Source organism: Papio anubis, chromosome 18 (genome assembly GCF_008728515.1).
Source record: "Papio anubis isolate 15944 chromosome 18, Panubis1.0, whole genome shotgun sequence".
Classification (NCBI taxonomy): domain Eukaryota; kingdom Metazoa; phylum Chordata; class Mammalia; order Primates; family Cercopithecidae; genus Papio; species Papio anubis.
In genome coordinates, this window is record NC_044993.1 from 63,545,460 (window position 1) to 63,568,139 (window position 22,680).

Below are 22,680 nucleotides of genomic sequence, written 5' to 3' on the forward strand. Positions count from 1 at the left end.
GAATGATCATTGGGTCAACAATGAAATCAAGATGGAAATTAAAAAGTTCATCAAACTGAATGACAATAGAGATACAACCTATTAAAACCTCTGGGATATAGCAAAGGCGGTGCTAGGAGGAAAGTTCATAGCCCTAAATGCCTACATCAGAAAGTCTGAAAGAGCACAGACAATCTAAGGTCACACCTCAAGGAACCAGAGAAACCAGAAAAAACCAAACCCAAACACAGCAGAAGAAAGAATATAACTAAGATCACAGCAGAGCTAAATGAAATTGAAACAAAAAAAAAATACAAAAGAAAAATGAGACGAGTTAATGGGTGCAGCAAACATGTCACATGTATACCTATGTAACAAACCTGCGCATTGTGCACATGTACCCTAGAACTTAGAAGTATAATAATAAAAACAAACAACAACAACAAAAAAGAAAAATGAAACAAAAAGCTGGTTCTTTGAAAAGGTTAGTAAAATTGATAGACCATTAGCAAGATTAACCAAGAAAAGCTGAGAAAAAAACAAAAAACAAAAAAGCTCAATTAGAAACAAAACAGGAGATATGACAACTGACACCAAAGAAATATAAAAGACCATTGAAGGCTAATTCCACACCTTTACGCGTGTGAACTAGAAAACCTAGAGTAGATAGATAAATTCTTGAAAGATACAACCCTCCTAGCTTAAATCAGGAAGTAGATACCCTGAAAGACCAATAACTTGCAGCGAGATTGACATGGCAATTAAAAAATTATCAACATAGGCCAGGCGCAGTGGCTCACACCTGTAATCCCAGCACTTTGAGAGACCAAGGTGGGTGAATCACCAGAGGTCAGGAGTTCAAGCCAGCCTGGCCAACATGGTGAAACCACATCTCTACTAAAAATACAAACTAGCCGAGAATGGTGGCACACGCCTGTAATCCCAGCTACTCTGGAGGCCGAGGCAGGAGAATCGCTTGAGCCAAGATTGTACCACTGCACTCCAGCCTGGGCAAGACGGTGAGACTCTGTCTCAAAGAAAAAAAAAAAAAGCCCAGTACCAGACAGATTCACAGCTGAATTATACCAGGCATTCAAAGAAAGATCGGTACCAATCCTGACTCTATTTCAAAAGATAGAGAAAGAGGGAATCCACCCTAAATCATTCTATGAAGCCAGTATCACCCTAATACCAAAACCAGCAAAGGACATAATCAAAAAAGAAAACTACAGACCAACATCCCTGATGAACATAGATGCAAAAATCCTCAACAAAATACTAGCTAACTGAATCCAACAACATATCAAAAAGATAACCCACCATGATCAAGTGGGTTTCATACCAGAAATGCAGGGGTGGTTTCACACATGCAATTCAATAAATGTGATACATCACATAACAAGAATTACAAACAAAAATTATACACTCATCTCTAAATAAACACAGAAAAAGGATTCAACAAAATCCAGCATCCCTTTATGATTAAAACGTTCAGCAAAATTGGCATACAAAGGACATACCTCAATGTAATAAAAGCCATCTATGACAAATCCACAGCCAACATAATACTAAACGGGGAAAGTTGAAAGCATTCCCTCTGAGAACTGAAACAAGACCAGGATGCTCACTCTCACCACTTCTCTTCCTAGCCAGAGCAATCAGACAAGAGAAAGAAATAAAGGGCATCCAAATCAATAAAGAGGAAGTCAAACTGTCGCTGTGTGCTGATGATGTGACTGTATACCTAGAAAACCCTAAAGACTCCTCCAAAAAGCTCCCAAACAAAGAATTCAGCAAAGTTTCTGGATACAAAATTGCTGTACACAAATCAGTAGCTCTCCTATATACCAGCAGCAACCAAGCTGAGAAACAAATCCAGAACTCAACGCCTTTTACAACAGCTGGCGGGGCGGGGGGGGAGACAACAACTTAGGAATATACCTAACCAAGGAGTCAAAAGATCTCTACAAGGAAAACTACAAAACACTGCTGAAATAAATCAGAGATGACACAAACAAATGGAAACACATCCCATGCTCATGGATGGGTAGAGACAATACTGTGAAAATGACCACACTGCTAAGAACAATCTAAAAATTCAATGCAATTCCCATCAAAATACTACCATCTTCTTCACAAAACTAGAAAAAAGAATCCTAAATTCACGTGGAACCAAAAAAGACCCTGTATAGCCAAAGCAAGACTAAGCAAAAAGAACAAATCCGGAGGCATTACATTACCGGATTTCAAACTACTTTATAAGGCCATAGTGACCAAAACAGCCTGCTACTGGTATAAAAATAGACACAAAGACCAATGGAACACGATAGAGAACGGAGAAAATCAAATACTTAAAGTCAACTGAGCTTTGACAAAGCAAACAAAAACATAAAGTTGGGAAAGGGCACTCTACTCAACAAATGGAGTTGGGATAACTGGCAAGCCACATGTAGGAGAATGAAACTGGATCCTCATCTCTCACCTTAGACAAAAATCAACTCAAGATGGATCAAGGACTTAAAACTAAGACCTGAAAGTATAAAAATTCTAGAAGATAACATCAGAAAAACCCTTCTAGATGTAGGATATAATATATTCCTCTTCAAAGGTTTAGCCTGTTAACTTCCTTGTTCTTTGTTCTCAAACTCAGCCTTCTTGTTCTACATGCCTCCTTGCCCCTAATTACTGTAAACAACCTTCCTATCAGCTCTAATCAATAACTCACATCTGCTCCCTTGGATGCTCACTCTGCGCCCATTCCACCCTTTAAAACCGCATGTCCCACCACTGTAACTCACATCCCCCTTCCCTTCCTTATTTGGGAAAATATTCACAAATAGCCAATCAGGTCAACTTAGAATGTGCAGTCCGACCCACCTACCCCCCACCCATGGGGGATTGACACAGATGCAGGGGCCATGTTAGGAGTAAAAACCCTTTCCCTTCTATGTTCAGTGTGCTCTTGAGATCGTGATTGACACAAGCGCCCTTCTGCAGAACTAAATTGCCTTGCTGAGAAAACTTTTGCCTGAGAGCTGCTTTCACTTTGTGACACCAGGCATTTATCTCCAGCATAGACACTGACATGCAAGAATTTCATGACCAAAAACCCAAAGGCAAATGCAACAACAACAAAGATGAATAGGTGGGACTTAATTAAACAGCTTCTGCAGAGAAAAACGAAGAGTCAGCAGACTAAACAGATAACCCACAGAGTGGGAGAAAATCTTTATTACCTATACATCCAACAAAGCACTAATATCTACAATCTACAAGGCACTCAAACAAATTAGCAAGAAAAACAAATAATCCCATCAAAAAGTGGGCTAAGGAAATAGGCAATTCTCAAAAGAAGATATACAAATGGCCAACAAACATATGAAAAAATGCTCATCACCACTAATGATCAGGGAAATGCAAATCAAAACCACAATGAGATACCACCTTACTCCTCCAAGAATCGCCATAATCAAAAAGTCAAAAAATAATAGATGTTGGTGTGGATGTGCTATAAATAGAACATTTCTATGCTCCTGGTGGGAATGTAAACCAGTACAACCATCATGGAAAACAGTGTGGCAACTCCTTAAAGAACTAAAAGTAGAACTACCATTTGATCCGGCAATCCCACTACTGGGTATCTACCTAGAGGAAAAGTAGTCATTATACAAAAAAGACACTTTCACAGACATGTTTATAGCAGCACAATTCGTAATTGCAGAAATATGGAACCAGCCGAAATGCCTATTAATGAACGAGTGGATAAAGAAATTGTGGTATAAGCTGGGCGTGGCGGCTCACACCTGTAATCCCAGCACTTTGGGAGGCCAAGGCAGGTGGATCATGAGGTCAGGAGATCGAGATCATCCTGGCCGACATGGTGAAACCCCATCTCTACTAAAAAATACAAAAATTAGCTGGGCATGGTGGCGCATGCCTGTAGTCCCAGCTACTAGGGAAGCTGAGGCTGGAGAATCACTTGAACCCAGGAGGCAGAGGTTGCAGTGAGCCAAGATCACACCACTGCACTCCAGCCTGGTGACAGAGCAAGACTCCATCTCAAAAAGAAAAAAAAAAAAAAAAAAAAAGAAAGAAAAGAAGGAACTCAAGAGTAGAAAACCAAGCATTGCATGTTCTCACTCACAAGTGGGAGCTAAGCTATGAGAATGTAAAGGCATTAAGAATGATACAATGAACTGTGGGGACTCAGGGGAAAGAGTGATGAGGGATAAAAGACCACAAATTGGGTTCCGTATATAGTGCTTGGGTTATGGGTGCACCAAAATCTCACAAGTCACCACTAAAGAACTTACTCATGTAACCAAGTAACACCTGTTCCTGATATAAATAAAAAATTTTTTAAATAATCTTATTTGTGGGTATTATAAATGAGACTATTTTGATTTCCTTTACATATCATTTACTGTTAGTGTATAGAAATGTTACTGAATTTTGTATGGTGATTTTGTATACTGCAACTTTACTCAATTTATCAGTATTACTAGTTTTGGTGAATTGTTTAGGATTTTCCAAATATGAGATCTTATTATCTGTAAATAAGCACAATTTGACTTCTTCCTTCTCAATTTGTATGCCCCTCATTTCTCCTCTGATTCATTGAGCTAGGACTTCTAGTACTATGTTCAGTAACTGTGGTGAAAATGGGCATCCTTGTTGTGTTACAGATCTCAAACCAAAGGTTTCTAGTTTTTTTGTATTTTTTCCCCATTCAGTATGATACTGTGGTCTGTCATATATGGCTTTTATTACATTGAGATACATTCCTTCTATACCCAGTTTCTTGAGGGTTTTTATCATGTAGGGAAGTTGAATGTTATCAAATGCATTTTCAGCATCAAATGAAACGACCATATTTTTGTCCTTCATTTTGTTGATATAATGTATCACATTGATAGCTAGCATATGTTGAAGCTGAGTGAAATCCTACTTAGTTATGATCAATAATCTTTTTAATGCATTGTTAAATTCAGTTTTCTACCTACCATTTTGCTGATTTTTATATCAATACTAATCAGAGATATTGGTCTGTAGTTTTATTTATTTAATGTGTCTTTGTCTGGTTTTGGTATTGGGTAATCTCATGGAATGAGTTTGGAAGTATTCCCTCCTCACCTACTTTTCAAAATGGTTTCAGTAGGATTGGTATTACTTCTTTAAATGTTCAGTAGAATTCGGCAGTGAAGCAATTGGGGCGCAGGCTTTTCTTTGCTGGGCAACATTTTATTACAGCTTTTATGTCATTACTTGTTACTGGTCAGTTCAGGTTTTGGATTTCTTAATGGTTCAATCTTCGTAGGATGTATGCGCTCAGGAATGTATCCATTTCCTCTAGATTTTCCAATTTATTGGCTTAAAGTTGCTCACAGTAGCCACAAATGATGCTTTGAATGTCTGAGGTATTATTTTTCATAGTCTGCATAAACATTTGCTTTATCTTTAAAAAAAACTAACTTTTAATTTCATTGATCTTTTGTTCCTTCTGCAATGATCTTTATTACTTCTTTTCTTCTACTACTTTTATGTTTGGTTTGCTCTTGCTTTTCTAGTTCTTTAAGATGCATCATTAGGTTAATTAGTTTAAGTTGGCTGGGCATGGTGGTTCAGGCCTGTAATCTCAGCACTTTGGGAGGCCGAGGCAAGTGAATAGCTTGAGCCCAGGAGATCAAGACCAGCCCAAGCAACATGGCAAAACCTCATCTCTACAAAATATAAAAATTTAGTCAAGGGTGGTGGTGCAAGCCTGTAGTCCCAGCTACTCGAGAGGCTGAGCTAGGAGGATTGCTTGATCTTGTAGAGGTCAAGGCTATAGCAACATGGCAAAACCTCATCTCTACAAAATATAAAAAATTAGTCAAGGGTGGTGGTGCAAGCCTGTAGTCCCAGCTACTCGAGAGGCTGAGCTAGGAGGATTGCTTGATCTTGTAGAGGTCAAGGCTATGGTGGGCCGTGATTGCGCCACTGCACTCCAGCCTGAGTGACAGAGCAAAATAGTCTATGAAAAAGAATTACTTGAAGCTTTTCTTTTCTTTTTTGAGGCATTCTTGCTCTGTCACCCCGGCTGGAGTGCAGTGGCGTGATCTTGGCTCACTGCAACCTCCGCCTCCTGGGTTCAAGCGATTCTCCTGCTTCAGCCTCCTGAGTAGCTGGGATTACAGGCACGTGCCACCACACCCAGCTAGTTTATTTTTAGTAGAGATGGGGTTTTACCATGTTGGCCAGGCTGGTCACGAACTCCTGACTTCAAGTGAAAGCTTCTGTTAGATTTGAAGGAAAGTCAAGGGTTAAGAACAGAGAGTTGGCAGCTCAACAGCAACACAGGTTTATTGTCAGTAGAAACCTACATAGGGGGACCAACTTAGTGTCAAGGCCCACTGCCACTTACAGGCTGGGGTAATTATAGGTCTGGGCAGGAGGGATCTAGGTGGTATGGCTTGCTGCCTGGGAGGATGTTGATAGATATTCCTGTGGTCAGGTGATTTGGCCTTTTTGTCCGGCAGGATGTGATAAGAATGCTCCTTGGGCCTTTGTCCAGCAGGATGTGATAAGAATGTTTCTGTAGTCAGGTGGTTAGGCAGGATGTTTCTCACAGCCCAAGCCCCTGTGGAATGTTTCACTCTGAGCAAGGTCTGTAAAATGGTGGCAGGCTTACAAAATGATGCAGCTTGGACTAACAGCTTCCATTCAGCCACCTTGCTCTACCCCTTCCAGGTGTCTTCATGATAATGAATATTGACTTTTTTTTTTTTTTTTTTTTTTTTTTGAGATGGAGTTTTGCTGTTGTCCCCCAGGCTGGACTACAATGGTGTGATCTCGGCTCACTGGAACCTCAGCCTCCTGGGTTCAAGCAATTCTCTTGCCTCAGGTCTCCCGAGTAGCTGGATTACTGGCACCCACCACCACACTCAGCTAATTTTTTGTATTTTTTTTAGTAGAAACCAGGTTTCACCATGTTGGCCAGCCTGGTCTTGAACTCCTGACCTCAGGCAATCCACCCACCTCAGCCTCCCAAAGTGCTGGGATTATAGGCATGAGCCATGGCACCCAGCCAAATATTGACCTTTCATTAAGATGCTCAGGATTTCTTTGAGGATTTATTGTAGGGAGGGTCTACTTACTGGTGATCAATTCCCTCACCATTTGCTTCTGTAAGAAAAACTATTTCTCCTTCATTTATGAAACTTAATCTAGTTGGATACAAAATTCCTGGTTCACCAGTTTTTTTCTTTCAGCACTTTGACAATCCCATCCCATCCCATCTCATCCCTTTCTGACTTATAAGGTTACTTTTGGTTGGGCCCAGTGGTTCACACCTGTAAAACCAGCACCTTGGGAGGCCAAAGTGGGTGGTTTACTTGAGTCCAGGAGTTTGAGACCAGCCTGGCCAATGTGGGGAAATCCTGTCACTACTAAAAATACAAAAAAATTATCTGGGCATGGTGGCACATGCTTGTAGTCCCAGCTGGAGGCAGTGGCATGAGAATTGCTTGAACCTGGGGGCAGAGGTTGCAGTAAGCTATGATTTTGCCATTGTACACTATCCTGGGCAACAGAGTGAGACACTGTCTCAAAAAATAAAAAAAAGGCTGGGCACAGGGCTCACGCCTGTAATCCCAGCACCTTGGGAGGCTGAGGTGGGTGGATCACTTAAGGTCAGGAGTTCGAGACCGGCCTGGCCAACATGGTGAAACGCCATCTCCACTAAAAATCAGCTGAGTGTGGGGGCACACAGCTGTAATACCAGCTACTCGGGAGGCTGAGGGAGAAGAATCGCTAGAACCCGGGAGGCGGAAGTTGCAGTGAGCCGAGATCACACCACTTCACTCCGGCCTGGGTGACAGAGCAAGACTGTCCCAAAAAGGAAAAAACAAAAGATTACTGTTGACAAGTACACTATTTGTCTAATGAGGTTTCTTTTATGTGATTAGACACTTTTCTCTTGCTGATTTTATAATTCTTTCCTTCACCTTGACTTGAGACAGTCTGATGACTATATGGCATTAAACCCATGTTGCCACATATTTTCCTAGGAATCATTAGGCCTCCTATATCTAAGATGTCTAAATCTCTTGCTAGACTAGGGAGGTCTTCACTAATTATTTCCTGAAAAAGGTTCCCTAAATATTTGCTTTTTCTTTCCCTTTGGAAATACTGTTAATTCATTAGTTCTGCGGCTTTATGTAGTCTCGTATGTTTCAAAGGCCTTCTTCATTCTTACATATTCTTTATTTTTCTCTGACTAGGTTAATTCAAAAACATTATTTCTTCTGCTTTGTCTAGTCTATACTTGAGACTTTCAAATGCATTTCAAAATTCCTTCAAAGAATTTTTCATTGCCATAAAGTTGTTTGGTTTTATGAAAACATATCTAATTTCCTTGGTAAATTTCTCATTTATAACCTAAATTGATTTTCCAACTTCTTTGTATGGGTTTTCAGATTTCCCTTGCATTTCATTAAGTTTCCTTTAAAACATTTTGAGCTTCTCAGCATTTCAATTATTATTTTTGGTTAGAATCCGTTGCTAAGGAACTCCTATGTTCCTTTGAGAGTGTGTTATAATACCTTACTTTTTCATGCTTCCTGTAACTTTATGCTTATTTCTGCACATCCAGAGACGTATTTGCTTCTTGCTATTATTAAACTTACTTTTGCTAGGACAGAAGTTTTTTTTCTTGAGGTTGTGACTTTGCTTCTGGACGAGTTCAGTGGTGAAAACTCTATTATTACCTTGGTTCTAAAAAGCCTTAGTGTGGTAGTTTTCTCAAATGCCAGTAGTAGTAGCTGTGTAACAGGTAGGTGAGCAGGTTCACAATCTCCTGAGTAGCCAGCATGGAACTCACCTCACACTCCTGAGCTCTGTGCACTGTGTCACATGTTGTAATAAGCTATGTGGGCTGACTTCCAGGCCAGTAGGGTGGCACTTACAGTTAAGAGCCAGCTGCAGTGGTAGCAGTAGGGTTTATACCTGACATCCATTAACCTGGAAAATCTCTCATCTCCACACAAACACCACTAGACAGATGGAAACAGAAAAATCAAATATTGGACTGAAATTGAACTTTAAATCAAATGAACCTAACTTTCATTCATAGAACATTCTACCTGCAGAACATACATTCTTCTCATTAGCACATGGAACATTCTCCAAGCCAGACCATTAGACCACGAAACAAGACAACTTTTTTTTTTCTTTTTTTTAAGAAAGGGTTCACTGTGTTGAGAGGCTGGTCTCGAACTCACCTCAAGCAATCCTGCTGCCTCAGCCTCCCAAAATGCTAGGACTACAGGGGGAGCCACTGTACCTGGCTATGAACATATTTTTTAAAAGAACAAAACCAGGCCAGACATAGTCACACATGCCTGTAATCCCAGCACTCTGTGAGGCTGAGGTGGGAGGATCATTTGAGCTCAGGAGTTTGAGACCAGTCTGGCAACATGGTGAAACTCTGTCTCTACAAAAAAGTACAAAAATTAGCCAAGCATAGCGGCACATGCCTATAGTCCCAGCTACTTGGGAGGCTGAGGTGGAAGAATTGCTTGAGCTCGGGAGGTTAAGGCTGCAGTAAATCAAAAATCATGCCACTGCACTCCAGCCTGGGTGACAGAGTAAGACCTTGTCTCAAAACGAAACAAAACAAAAATCAAAATCATATCAAGTATCTTCTCAGACTGCAGCAGAATAAAACTAGAAATCAATGCCAAGAGAATCTCTGGAACTATAAAAATATATGGAAATTCAACATGCTTCTGAACTATCACTGAGTCATTGAAAAAATGAATATGGGTATTAAGAATATTTGAGACAAACAAAAATAGAAAGATGACATACTAAAACCTCTGGGATATAGCAAAGGCAGTCCTTAGAGAGAACTTCATGGCATTCAACGTCTCCATCAAAAAAAAAAGTTCAAAAATTAAGAATCTTACACTGTACCTCAAAAGACTAGAAAAATAATCAAACCAAAAATTTGCAGAAGAAATAAAGGTCACAGCAGAACTAAATGAAATACAGACCAAAAAGAAGAATAAATAAAACAAAAAGTTAGTTTTTTGAAAATGTAAACAAAATTGGGAAACTACTACCTACACCAACCAAGAATAGGTAAGGTCCAAATAAACAAAATCAAATTAAGAAGGACACATTACAGCTGATACCACAGAAATACAAAACAACAACAGAGACTATTATGAACAGGTATATACTGACAAACAAGAAACCCTATGGGAAATGGATAAATTACTGGAAACATACAATCTCCCAAGCCTTAACCAGGAAGAAACAGAAATCCTAAATAATAGATGAATAATTAGTGAGATTGAATCAATTAAAAAAAAAAAAAAAAGGATTCTCCCAACAACAAAGAAGCCCAGAACCAGATGGATTCACAGCTGAATTCTACCATACAAAGCTAAACTAACACCAATCCTCTTGGAACTATTCAAAAAAGAGAGGAAAAAAAAGAGGAGGGAATTCTTCTTAACACATTCCATGAAGGTGGTATCACTTTGATATCAAAACCAAACAACGACACAGCAAAAAAAGAAAACTACAGACCAATATCCCTGATAAACATAAATGAAATAATCCTAAACAACATACTAGCACACTGAATCCAACAGCACGTCAAAAAGACAATAGGTCAGGGGCAGTGGTTCATGCCTGTAATCCCAGACTTTGGGAGGTTGAGGTGGGCGGATCACGAGGTCAGGAGTTCGAGACCAGCCTGGCCAACATGGTGAAACACCGTCTCTACTAAAAATACAAAAAAATTAGCTGGGCATGGTAGTGTGCCTGTAATCCCAGGTAACTGGGATGCTGAGGCAGGAGAATTGCTTGAACCTGGGAGGTGGAGGTTGCACTGAGCCAAGATCACACCATTGCACTCCAGCCTGGGCAACAAGAACAAGAGCCAAACTCCAACTCAAAAATAAATAAATAAATAAATAAAAATAAACCATAATCAAATGGGTTTTACACTAAGGATGCAAGGATGGTTCAACACATGCAAATCAATAAATGTGATATATCACAACTAAGAACAAACACCATATGATCATCTCAATACATGCACAAAAAGCATTTCATAAAATTTAGCATCACTTCATGATAAAACCCCCAATAAACTAGGCATAGAATGAACATAGCTAAGGCCAGGTGCAGTGGCTCATGCCTATAATCTCAGCACTTTGGGAGGCTGAGGCGGGTGGATCACCTGAGGTCAAGAGTTCGAGACCAGCCTGGCCACAAAATGGCAAAACCCCATCTCTACTGAAAATACAAAATTTAGTTGGGCATGGTGGCAGGCACCTGTAATCTCAGCTACTCGGGAGGCTGAGGTACGAGAATCACCTGAACCTGGGAGATGGAGGTTGCAGTGAGCCAAGATCGTGCCACTGCACTCCAACCTGGCAACACAGTGACACTGTATCTCAAAAACAAAATAAAACAAAACAAAAAGGAATGAACATAGCTAAAAATAATAAAGGCCATAAGGCCATATACAACAAACCCACAGCCAAAATCATACTAAATCAAGAAAGGTTGAAAGAACCCCCTCTAAGGACTTGAACAAAACAAAGATGCCCACTTTCACCACTTCTATTCAACATACTACTATATATATCCTGGCCATAGCAATCAGGTAAGAGAAAGAAAGAAAAAGGAAATAGGATATCAATGTATCTGTTTGCTGATGATACATGATCTTATGTCTAGAAAACCCTAAAGACTCTACCAAAAAACTCTTAATTTGATAAACAAACTAAGTTTCAAGATGCAAAAATCAACAAATAGCTGGAAGCAGTGGCTAACGCCTATAATCCCAAAATTGTGGGAGGCCGAGGCAGGTGGATTACCTGAGATCAGGAGTTCAAGACCAGCCTGGCCAACATGGTGAAACCCTATGTCTACTAAAAACACAAAAATTAGCCGGCCGTGCTGTCACATGCCTGTAATCCCAGCTACTTGGGAGGCTGAGGCAGGAGAATTGCTTGAGCCTGGGAGACGGAAGTTGCAGTGAGCCGACATCATGCCACTGCACTCCAGCCTGGCCAACAGAGTAAGACTCTTGTCTCAAAAAATAAATAAATAAAATAATCAACAAATAAAAATGCGTAGCATTTCTATACACCAATAACAATCAAACTGAGAGCCAAATCAAGAAAGCAATCCCATTTACCATAGCTACAAAACATAAAATAAAATGCTCAGGAATATTTTCAACCAAGGAGGTCAAAGACCTCCTATATAAGAAAAACTACAAAACACTGACAAAAGGAACTGCAGCTGACACAAATGGAAAAATATCCCATGCTCACTGATCAGGAAAATTAATATTATTAAAAAGGCCATACTGCCCAAAGCAATCTACAAATTCAATGCATTCACTATCAAAGTACCAATGTCATTCTTCACTGAATTACAAAAAACAGTCTTGACATTCACATGGAACCAAAAGAGAGCCCAAATAGCCAAAGCAATCCTAAGCTAAAACAATAAAGCTGAAGATAATTGCATTACCTGACTTCTAACAATATTATAATACAAAGTTGATGGTAATCAAAACAGCAATGTATAGAAATAGACATACAGATCAACTGAACAGAGAACCCAGAAATAAAGCCACATATCTATAGCCAAGTGATCTTTGACAAAGTTAACAAGAATATATGCTGCGGAAAGGACAGACTCTTTTCAATAAATGGTGCTGTGAAAACTGGATTGACCTATGTGTAAGAATGAAACCGAATCCCTATCTCTCACAATACTTAAAAATAAACTCACCTTAAATATACACAGAAAAGAAAAATCATAAATTTCTCCCAAGCCAGTTGCAATTTTCATAAGCATTGTGTTGAATTTGTAATCAGTTTAGTATTACTATTTTCATTTAAGATTGCAGTTATTATTTATGAATTTTGACATTACTGCTGTATAATTTTCTAAGTATACAGCATATTGTTCCTGACTAGTCAGGTTTTGCACAATAGATCTCTCTTTTTTCTTTAAGTCGGAATTTCATTGTTTCCCAGGCACAATCTCAGCTTGTTGCAAACTCCGCCTCCTGGGTTCAAACGATTCTCCTGCCTCAGCCTCCCGAGTAGCTGCGATTACAGGCATGCACCACCACACCCAGCTAATTTTGTATTTTTAGTAGAGATGGGGTTTCTCCATGTTGGTCAAGCTGGTCTTGAACTCCAGACCTCAGGTGATCTGCCCGCCTTGGCCTCCCAAAGTGCTGGGATTACAGGCATGAGCCACCTCGCCCCACCAGATCTCTTGAATATACTTCCCTAACTGAAATTCTATATCCTTTGACCAATTATCTATTCAATACCACCCCCTAGCTGTATAATCACCTTTCTACTTCTTCCTTAAATGAGTCTTAGATTCCAAAAATGAGAGATATCATACAGTATTTGTCTGTGTCTAGACTATTTCACTTAACACAATGTACAGGCTTATTCATGTTCTTGCAAATGACAGGCAAAATATTCCGTTACGTACATACACCACATTTTCTTCGTTCATTCCTTGACAGACAGGTTGATTCTGTATCTACTGTGAATAATGCTGCAATAAACATGTGAGTCCAAGTATCTCTTCAATATAGTGATTTAATATCCCTTAGATATATATCCAATAATAAGATTCCTGGATCATAGTTATATTTTTAATTTTTTGAACTTCTAAAAAATGATAATGGCTGTACTAATTCATGTTTCCATGAACTGTGTGCAACAGTTCCTTTTTCTCTACATCTTTGCCAACATTTGTTATTGTTTTTGTTTTTTTGAGATGGAGTCTTGCTCAGTTGCCCAGACTAGAGCGCAGTGGTGTGATCTTGGCTCACTGTAACCTCTGCCTCCTGGGTTCAAGCAATTCTCCTGCCTCAGCTTCCCGAGTCACTGGGATTACAGGTGCCCACCACTAAACCCAGCTAATTTTTGTATTTTTAGTAGAGATGGGGTTTCGCCATCTTGGCCAGGCTGGTCTCAAACTCCTGACCTCATGATCCACCTGCCTCAGCCTCCCCAAGTGCTGGGATTACAGGCGTGAGCCACCACGCCTGGTCTTATCTTTTATTTTTGATAAGTCATTCCAACAGGTGTGAAATATTTCATAGTAGTTTTAATTTACATTTCCATGAATATTAGTAATGTGCACTTTAGCCATTTGCATGTCTTCTTTTGAAAAATGTCTCTTCAGGTCCTTTGCCTTTTTTTTTTTGAGATGAGGTCTCACTCTGTCACCCAGGTTGCAGTGCAGTGGCACGATCTCAGCTCACTACAACTTCCACCTCTCAGGCTCATGAGATCCTCTCACCTCAGCCTCCTGAGTAGCTGAAACCACTGGCGTGCACCACCACACCTAATTTCCTGTAGAGACGGGGTTTTGCAATGTTGCCCAGGCTGGTCTCAAACTCCTAAGCTCAAACGATTCATCCGCTTTGGCCTTCCAAAGTGCTGGGATTACAGGCATAAGCCACCACGCCCAGCCCATTTTCTTTTGAGGTTCGGTCTCTCTGTGGTCCAGGCTGGAATGCAACTGCGCGATCATAGCTCACCATAATCTCAAACTCTGGAATTCATTTTTTAATTGGCTTATTTGTTTTCTTGTTATTTGAGTTCCTCATATATTTTAGAAGAATTAATATTGCTAAAATGACTATACTACCCAAAACACCTTAAAGAGACAATGTAATCCCTATAAAAATTCCAATGTCACTTTTCATAGAAATCGAAAATATAATCCTAAAATGGATAATTAATGTGGAATCACAGGAGGGCCCAAATAGCCAAAGCAATCTTAAGCAAAAAGAATAAAGCTGGAGGGATCATGCTAGACAATTTCAGAATATACCACAAAGCTACAGTAAACAAAACACTACAGTATTGGGATAAAAACAGATATAGCCAATGGAACAGAATAGAGAACCCAGATATAAAATCCACATATTTATATTAAACTGATTTTGAACCAAAAGGCAAAACGTACAATTTGGAAAGAACAGCTGCTATGATAAATGGTGCTGGGTAAACAGAATATCTACATGCAGAAGAAACTAGGCAGTATCTCACACCACATAACAAAAGTCAACTTTAAATGCATTACTACAAAGTTAAATGTAGGCTGGGCGTGGTGGCTCATGCCTGTAATCCCAGCACTTTGGGAGGTCAAAAAAGCAGGAGGACTGCTTGAGCCCAGGAGTTTGAGACCAACCTGGGCAATACATGGAAACCCTGTCACTACAAAAACCTTTAAAAAAAATTTTTGTTTTAATTAGGTATGGTGTCATGTGCCTCTTGTCTTCCTGTGAGACACTGTCTCAATTAAAACAACAACAACAACAACAAAACAGGCTGAGGCACAACAATCGTTTCAATCCAGGAGGTAGAGGCTGCAGTGAGCCGAGATCATGACACTGCACTCCAGCCTCGGCCACAGGGCGAGACTCCATCTCAAAAAAAGAAAACAAACTTAAATGTAAGACCCAAAACTACAAAACTACTGGAAACATAGGGAAAAACTTGATGACACTGGTCGGCACAATGACCTTTTTTAGATATGATCCCAACAGCATAGGGAACAAAGGCAAAAATAGAGCACTGGAATTACATATGAAACTAAAAACCTTCTGTACAGGAAGAGATCTACAGAATGAAGAGACAATGTATGAAATGGGAGAAAATATTTGCAAACCATACATCTGATCAGGGGTTAATATTCAAAATATGAGTCCTCTGGTTAGATGAGCATGGGATTTTGCAGTTCTCAGAGTATATGTTTTGTACTTCTTTTCGATGCTATTATATATGCTTTCCTCAATTTCAGTTTTGGATTCCTCTTTGCAAGTATATGGAAATAAAATAGATTTATGTATGCTGATCTTCCATCCTGCAACTTTGTTGCACTGACTTTTATCTTTAATGGTTTGTGAATCTCTTAGAATTTTCTACATATTAAATCACATTATGTGTGTATGTTTTACTTCTCCCTTTCCAATGTGATGCTTTTATTATTTGAAAAAAAAAATTGGCTTCATTTTCCTGACTAGATCCTCCAGTACAATGATGAATAGAAATGCAGAGAGGGGTCATCTTGTTCCTGAATTAGCAGGAAAACCTCCAATCCTCCACCACGATGTTAGCTGTGGGTTTTGCTTCGCTTTTTTTGTTTTTTTGTTTTTTGTTTTGAGACGGAATCTCGCTCTGTCGCACAGACTGGAGTGCAACGGCGTGATCTTGGCTCACTGCAAGTTCTGCCTCCTGGGTTCACGTCATTCTCCTGCCTCAGCCTCCCAAGTAGCTGGGACTACAGGCGCCTGCCACCAAACCCGGCTAATTTCTTTTTTGTATTTTTAGTAGAGACGGGGTTTCATCGTGTTAGCCAGGATGGTCTCGATCTCCTGACCTCATGATCTGCCCACCTCGGCCTCCCAAAGTGCTGGGATTACAGGCCTGAGCCACCGTGCCCGGCCTGCTGTGTGGGTTTTTTACAGATGCTTTTTAACAAGTTAAGAAAGTTCCAAACTTTCCCTGCTGTTTAATGTTTTTATCATGAAGGGACATTGGATTTTATCAATGCTTTTCACTATCTCTTAAAAAGATCATGTAGCTTTGTTCTCTTTGATATGGCACATAACGAGAAATTTACTTTGCTTTCCTGAGACAAATCTCACTTGGTCATGGTGTATAATCCTTTTATGTTAGTTTCAAATTACTAGCATTTGGTTAAGGGTTTTCACACCTACATACTTTAAAAAAATATCATTCTTCAGTTTTCTTTTCCTATAGTGTTGGGGTCTGCTTTTGGTATTCAAATAATAGTAGCCTTAAAGAATTATTTGAGAAATGTTCCATCCTCTTCTATTTCTTGGAAGAATTGAAGAACTGTACCTTTAAATGTTTCGTAGAGTTTACTAATAAAACCATCTGATTTGAGGCTTTTCATTTTGTCCTAATTTCACTGCTTTACTTGTTTATGTTTCTTCAGACTTTCCTCTTCTTCAGTGAGTTCTGGTAGTTTTGCGTCTTTTTAGGAATTTGTCTGTTTCATCTATTAAATGGAGTATCATACAATTGGAATTATTCTACAGTATTCCCTTATATATTTTAACTACTAGAAGGTCTGTAGTAATGTCCCCTCATTCATTCCTGATTTTAGTAATTCGAGTCTTCTCTCCCTTTTTCGTGCTCAGTTTACTGAATGTTTAATTTTGTTGATCGTTCAAAAAAAGGTTTCCCTTTTCTATTTTTGCCTATTCTCTATTAATTTCCACACTAATTTTTTCTTACATTCTACTGACTTTAGGTTCAGTTTGCTCTTCTAGTTCCAGTTTCTTAAAAGGTCTAGGTTACTGATTTGAGGTCTTTTTAAATATAGCATTTATCACTATAAATTTTCCAAGAATTGCTGTAATTGCACCCTCCAAAACATTTGATATGTTTGTCTTCATTTTCTTTCACCTCAAAGTATTTTCTAATTAACCTCATGATTTCTTCTTTGACTCATTTAGAAGTGTTAATTTCAACGTATTTGTAAATTTCTCAAATTTCTTTTTAGTACTGATTTCTGATTTTATTCACCGGTCAGATAATGCTTTTTCATAATTTTAATCCTTTTAAATGTGTTCGTTTGCTTCATGGCCTAATGTGACTATACTGATGAATGTTCTATATACACTCAAAAAGAAAGTCTATTCTGCTGTTGTTGGGTGGACTGTTCAAAGATGTCTCTTCAGTCTAGTTGGTTTAGTGTCGCTCAAGTCTTCTCTTGTCTTGCTGATTTCCTCAGTTTTCTATCCATTATGACAGTGTTGTATTGAATTCTCCAATTATTACTGAATTGTGCACTTCTTCCTTCAATTCTGTCAATAGTCGCTTTATATATTTTGCTGTTCTCTTATTAGGTGCATATGTTTATGATATGTATGCCTTTCTGAGGCACCGACTCTTTTGTCATTATAGAATGTCCCTCTTTATCGCCAGCAATACTGTTTCAGTATATTTTGTCTGAAATCAGTACAGGCACGCTAGATTTACTATGGTTGCTATTTGCATGTTGTATCTTCATCTACCCTTTTACTTTCAGCCTATTTGCATCTTTGAATCCAAAGTCTGTCTCCTGTCAACAGCCTATAGGCCAAGGCTATTTTTCCCTTTAGTCTGGAAATCTCTGTCATTACACTGGATTGTTTAATCCTTTCACACCTGACATTACTTGGTTGTTTTTGTTTGTTTAGAGACAGGTCTCTCTATCATGCACAGTGCTTAGATCAAAGCTCACTGCAGCCTTGAACTCCTGGGCTCAAATAGCCTGCCAAGCAGCTGGGACTACAGGTATGCGCCATCACACTCAGCTAATTTTAAAATGTTTTTGTAGAGACAAGGTCTTACTATGGTGCCTAAGCTCATCTCAAACTCCTGCCTCAAATGATCCTCGGCCTACAAAGGTGCTAGGATTCCAGACATGAGCCACCGTACCTGGCCTTTATATTACTATTGATATACAGATGCTGTGTGACTTGCAATAGTATTACATCCCAATAAACCTATCAGAAATTGAAATTGAAAATATCCTAGGTCAAAGAGGCAGTAAATACAGGTACAACTAACCTACCAAGCATCATAGGTAAGCTTAAGCCTATCTTAAACATATTCAGAACACTGATATTAGCCTACAATCGAGCAAAATAATTTAACCCAAAGTTGATGTTATACTAATGTCTTGAATTTCTCATGTAATTTATTTATATTCTACTGAGTGCCTATCACTTTCCATAGCATCATAAACTAAAAATCATGTCAAATCATAATTCAGGATCCACTTGTAGCTTGATTTATGTCGGCCTTTCACTTTTTAGTTTACATCTCATGCCTTTTGTTCTATTCCTTTACTGCCATAGAACTTTTCTAATGGTGTCTTTTTTTTGAGACAGAGTCTCACTCTGTCACCCAGCCTGGAGTATACTGGCATTGAGGCAACCTCGGCTCACTGCAACCTCCATCTCCCGGGTTCAAGCGATTCTCCTGCCTCAGCCTCCTGAGTAGGTGGGATTACAGGTGCCCACCACCATGCCCAGCTAATGTTGGTATTTTTAGTAGAGAAGGGGTTTCACCATGTTGGCCAGGCTGGTCTCAAACTCCTGACCTCAAGTGATCCATCCACCTCAGCCTCCCAAAGTGTTGAAATTACAGGTGTGAACCATCATGTCTGGCCTAATAGTTTCATTTTTAAAACTTCATTTTTCTTTTCTTTTGGAGACAGGGATTCACGTTGTTGCTCAGGCTAAAGTACAGTGGGCACGAACACAACTTACTGAAGCCTCAATCTCCTGGACTCAAACGAGACTCTCACCTGACCCTTCAAGTAGCAGGGACATCAGGGGCGCCCATCACACGCAGTTAATTTTTTTTTAAAGACAGTCTCACTAAGTTGCCCAGGCTGGTCTTAAACTCTTGGGCTCAAGAAATCCTCCTGCCTTGGCCTCCCAAAGTGCTGAGATTAGAAATTTACAGGCCTGTGCCTGGCCTATAAACGGCTAAAATTATGTTTATAATTTTTATATCAATGTTAATGAGAAATGGGTCTGTTTTTATAGGGTGTTGATATCAAAGGTTTGTTGGCCTCATATAAACTACAGTCTTTCTAGTCTCTGAACAATTTGTGTGTGAATGGTGTTATTTTTCCTTAAATATTAGAATAATTCACCACTAAGGTCATCTTGGCCTGGGGTTAACTTAGTGGTAAAAGTTTTCAATTAAAATTGAGGTAGAACCAGCTGGGAGCAGTGGCTCACACCTGTAATCCTAGCACTCTGGGAGGTCAAGACTCAAACAGCCCAGGAGTTCAAAACCATCCTGGGCAATAGTGAGACATCATCTCCAGTTAAAAAAAAAAAAAAAAAAAGCCAGGTGCAGCGGCTCATGCCTGTAATCCCAGCACTTTGGGAGGCCAAGGCAGGTGGATCACCTGAGGTCAGGAGTTCAAGACTAGCCTGACCAACATGGCGAAACCCCATCTCTACTAAGTACAAAAATTAGCCGGGCATGGCGGCAGGCGCTACTTGGAAGGCTGAGGCAGGAGAATCACTTGAACCTGGGGGATAGGGGTTGCACTGAGCTGAGATCTTGCCACTTCACTCCAGCCAGGGGAAAAGAGTGAAAACCTGTCCAAAAAAAAAAAAAAAAGAAGAAGATATATACAACCATTCATACTTTTTATATCTTTTGGTGTCAATTTTACCTATTTTTCCATTTCAACACAATTTCAAATTTGTCAACACAAAGTTCTTACAGTATTCTCTAATTGTATTTGTAATACCTGTAGTGCTGTCCCTCTTTTCATTTTTTTTTTTTTTTCTCATTTTTTTTTTAAACAGAGTCTTGCTCTGTCACCCGGGCTGGAAGGCAGTGGCACGATCTCAGCTCACTGCAACCTCCACCTCCTGGGTTCAAGCAATTCTCCTGCTTCAGCCTCTCCAGCAGCTGGAACTACAGGCATGTGCCACCACACCCAGCTAATTTTTTTATTTTAGTAGAGATGGGGTTTCTCCATGTTGGCCAGGCTGGACTTGAACTCCTGACCTCAGGTGATCCTCCTGCCTCAGCCCCCCAAAGTGCTGGGATTACAGGCACGAGCCACTGCACCTGGCCTCATTCTTGATATTAGTGATGTGTTTTTCTTTTTACTTGATCATTTTTATTAAACATGTATCAAGATTGTCAAAGTAAACTACAAAAAAAAGACAAAAAGATTGCCAAAATATTTTAAGTTTGCTAGCTTGCTATTATACAGTGTTCCATTTCATTATTTCCCGCCATATTCCTTTTCCTTTTTTATTTGACACAGAGTTTCACTCTTGTTGTCCAGGCTGGAGTGCAGTGGCACGATCTCGGCTCACTGCAACGTCTGCCTCCTGGGTTCAAGTGATTCTCCCACAGCTAGCAGTCACAGTGCCTGGCCTTTTTTTTTTATTTTTATTGCCCAGGTTGCTCTTCAACTTCTGGGCTCCAGCAATCCACCCACCTCAGCCTCCCAAAGTACTGGGATTACAGGTGTGAGCCATCATGCCTGGCACATTTTCTTTTTTTTTTGAGACAGGGTCTCTCCGTGGCCCAGGCTGGAACGCAATGGCGCAATTATAGCTCACTGTAACCTTGAACTCTTGGGCTCAACAATTCTCCCATCTCGTTCTCCAGAGTAGCTAGGACTACCCGTGCGTGCTACTGCACCCAGCTAATTTTTTTTTCATAGCGATGGGGTCTCATTATGCTGCCCAGGCTGGATTGTAATTCCTGGGCTCAAGTAATCCTCCGGTCTTGGCCTCCCAAACCATTGGGATTACACATGTGAGCTACCATGCCCTATCCTCCTTCCGCTTTCTTTGCATTTGCTTTGCTGTTCTTGCTCCAGCTTCAAGTAAAAACTCAGATATTTTTCAGTCTTTTTCCTTTTCTATTGTTAGAGTCTCACTTTGTCACCCAGCTGGAGTGCAGTGGCATGAACATAGCTCACTGCAACCTCAAAATCCTGGGCTCAAGTAATCCTACTGCCTCCCAAGTAGCTAGGACTACAAGTGTGTGCCTCCATGGCTGGCTAACTTTACAAAACATTTTTTTTGTAGAGACAGGGTCCTGTAATGTTACCCCGGTGGGTCTCAAACTCCTGACCTCAAGTTATCCTCTACTTTGGCCTCACAAAGTGGTGGGATTACAGGCATGAGTCAGCATGCCCAGCCTTTTTTTCTAATTTCTCATTTAAAGCTGTAAATTTTCCTCTAAGCCCTACTTTAGTTGGGCCCCCAAGTTTTGAAAAATTCTACCTTATAATTTGATACTTATCCAATATTTTCTAAGACGCACTGTAATTTCTTAACCTGTAAATTATTCAAAAGTATGTTACTTTCCAAGCAATAGCATATTTCCTGTATCTTTGTGGTTAAAAGTTAGCTTAGTCTTTTTTCCTTTTACAGTTCAAAGCTATGGGTGCATGTTGATTTAGTTGGTTTTTTCCCTGCTTCATTGGGTTTCTCCATTATAAAACATCTCTGTTCTCCAATGATGTTCTACAAGATAGTATACATTTTAAAAGAGCAATTCTCATTAAAAAATAAAAAACTACTGAACTGAATTTTTACTGTTACTGTTTTTAAAAAGTAAAAATTTAGAAAAAAAACCCATTTAACTAAACTTGTTCAAAGTCAGATACTTCAGCCAATATTTGAACGGAGGGTCTCAAGGCTCAAAGAAATCTATCATAAACACAAAACAGGTACGTTACTATGAAGCAACACGGCTGCTTTAACAGTTATATAGTGGTTAACAAAATGACAAAACTCAGGCCAGGTGGCAGTTAATCTCATAATGACCATGAAATAATCCCAAGTGTGGTTCATAGACCAGTAGCATCCGCATCAACTGAATGCTAATAGAATTGTGACATTACTTTTTCCAAGTTTTATCAATGTAATAGTACAAAATGTTCATTATGAAACAAAGCAGTTGTTTGCCAGCACTCCCAAATATCTAATGGCAATCACTTTAACAACCCGTTTTTAAAATCTCAGTATTTCGTAAATTTTAGCCATGTCAATTTCCTGTAATTGAAGATGAAGATTTAACTCATACAATTTTTTTGAAGGTGGGGAGGAAACATTTTAATCGGATGGTAGGGAAT

General features: G+C 39.5%; 1 protein-coding gene across 1 annotated transcript in view; it reads right to left on the reverse strand.

Moving 5' to 3' along the window:
- ATF7IP2 (activating transcription factor 7 interacting protein 2) overlaps nucleotides 1-22,680 on the reverse strand; it is an 88,820-nt gene that overhangs the window by 63,066 nt on the left and 3,074 nt on the right. The window lies entirely within an intron of this gene.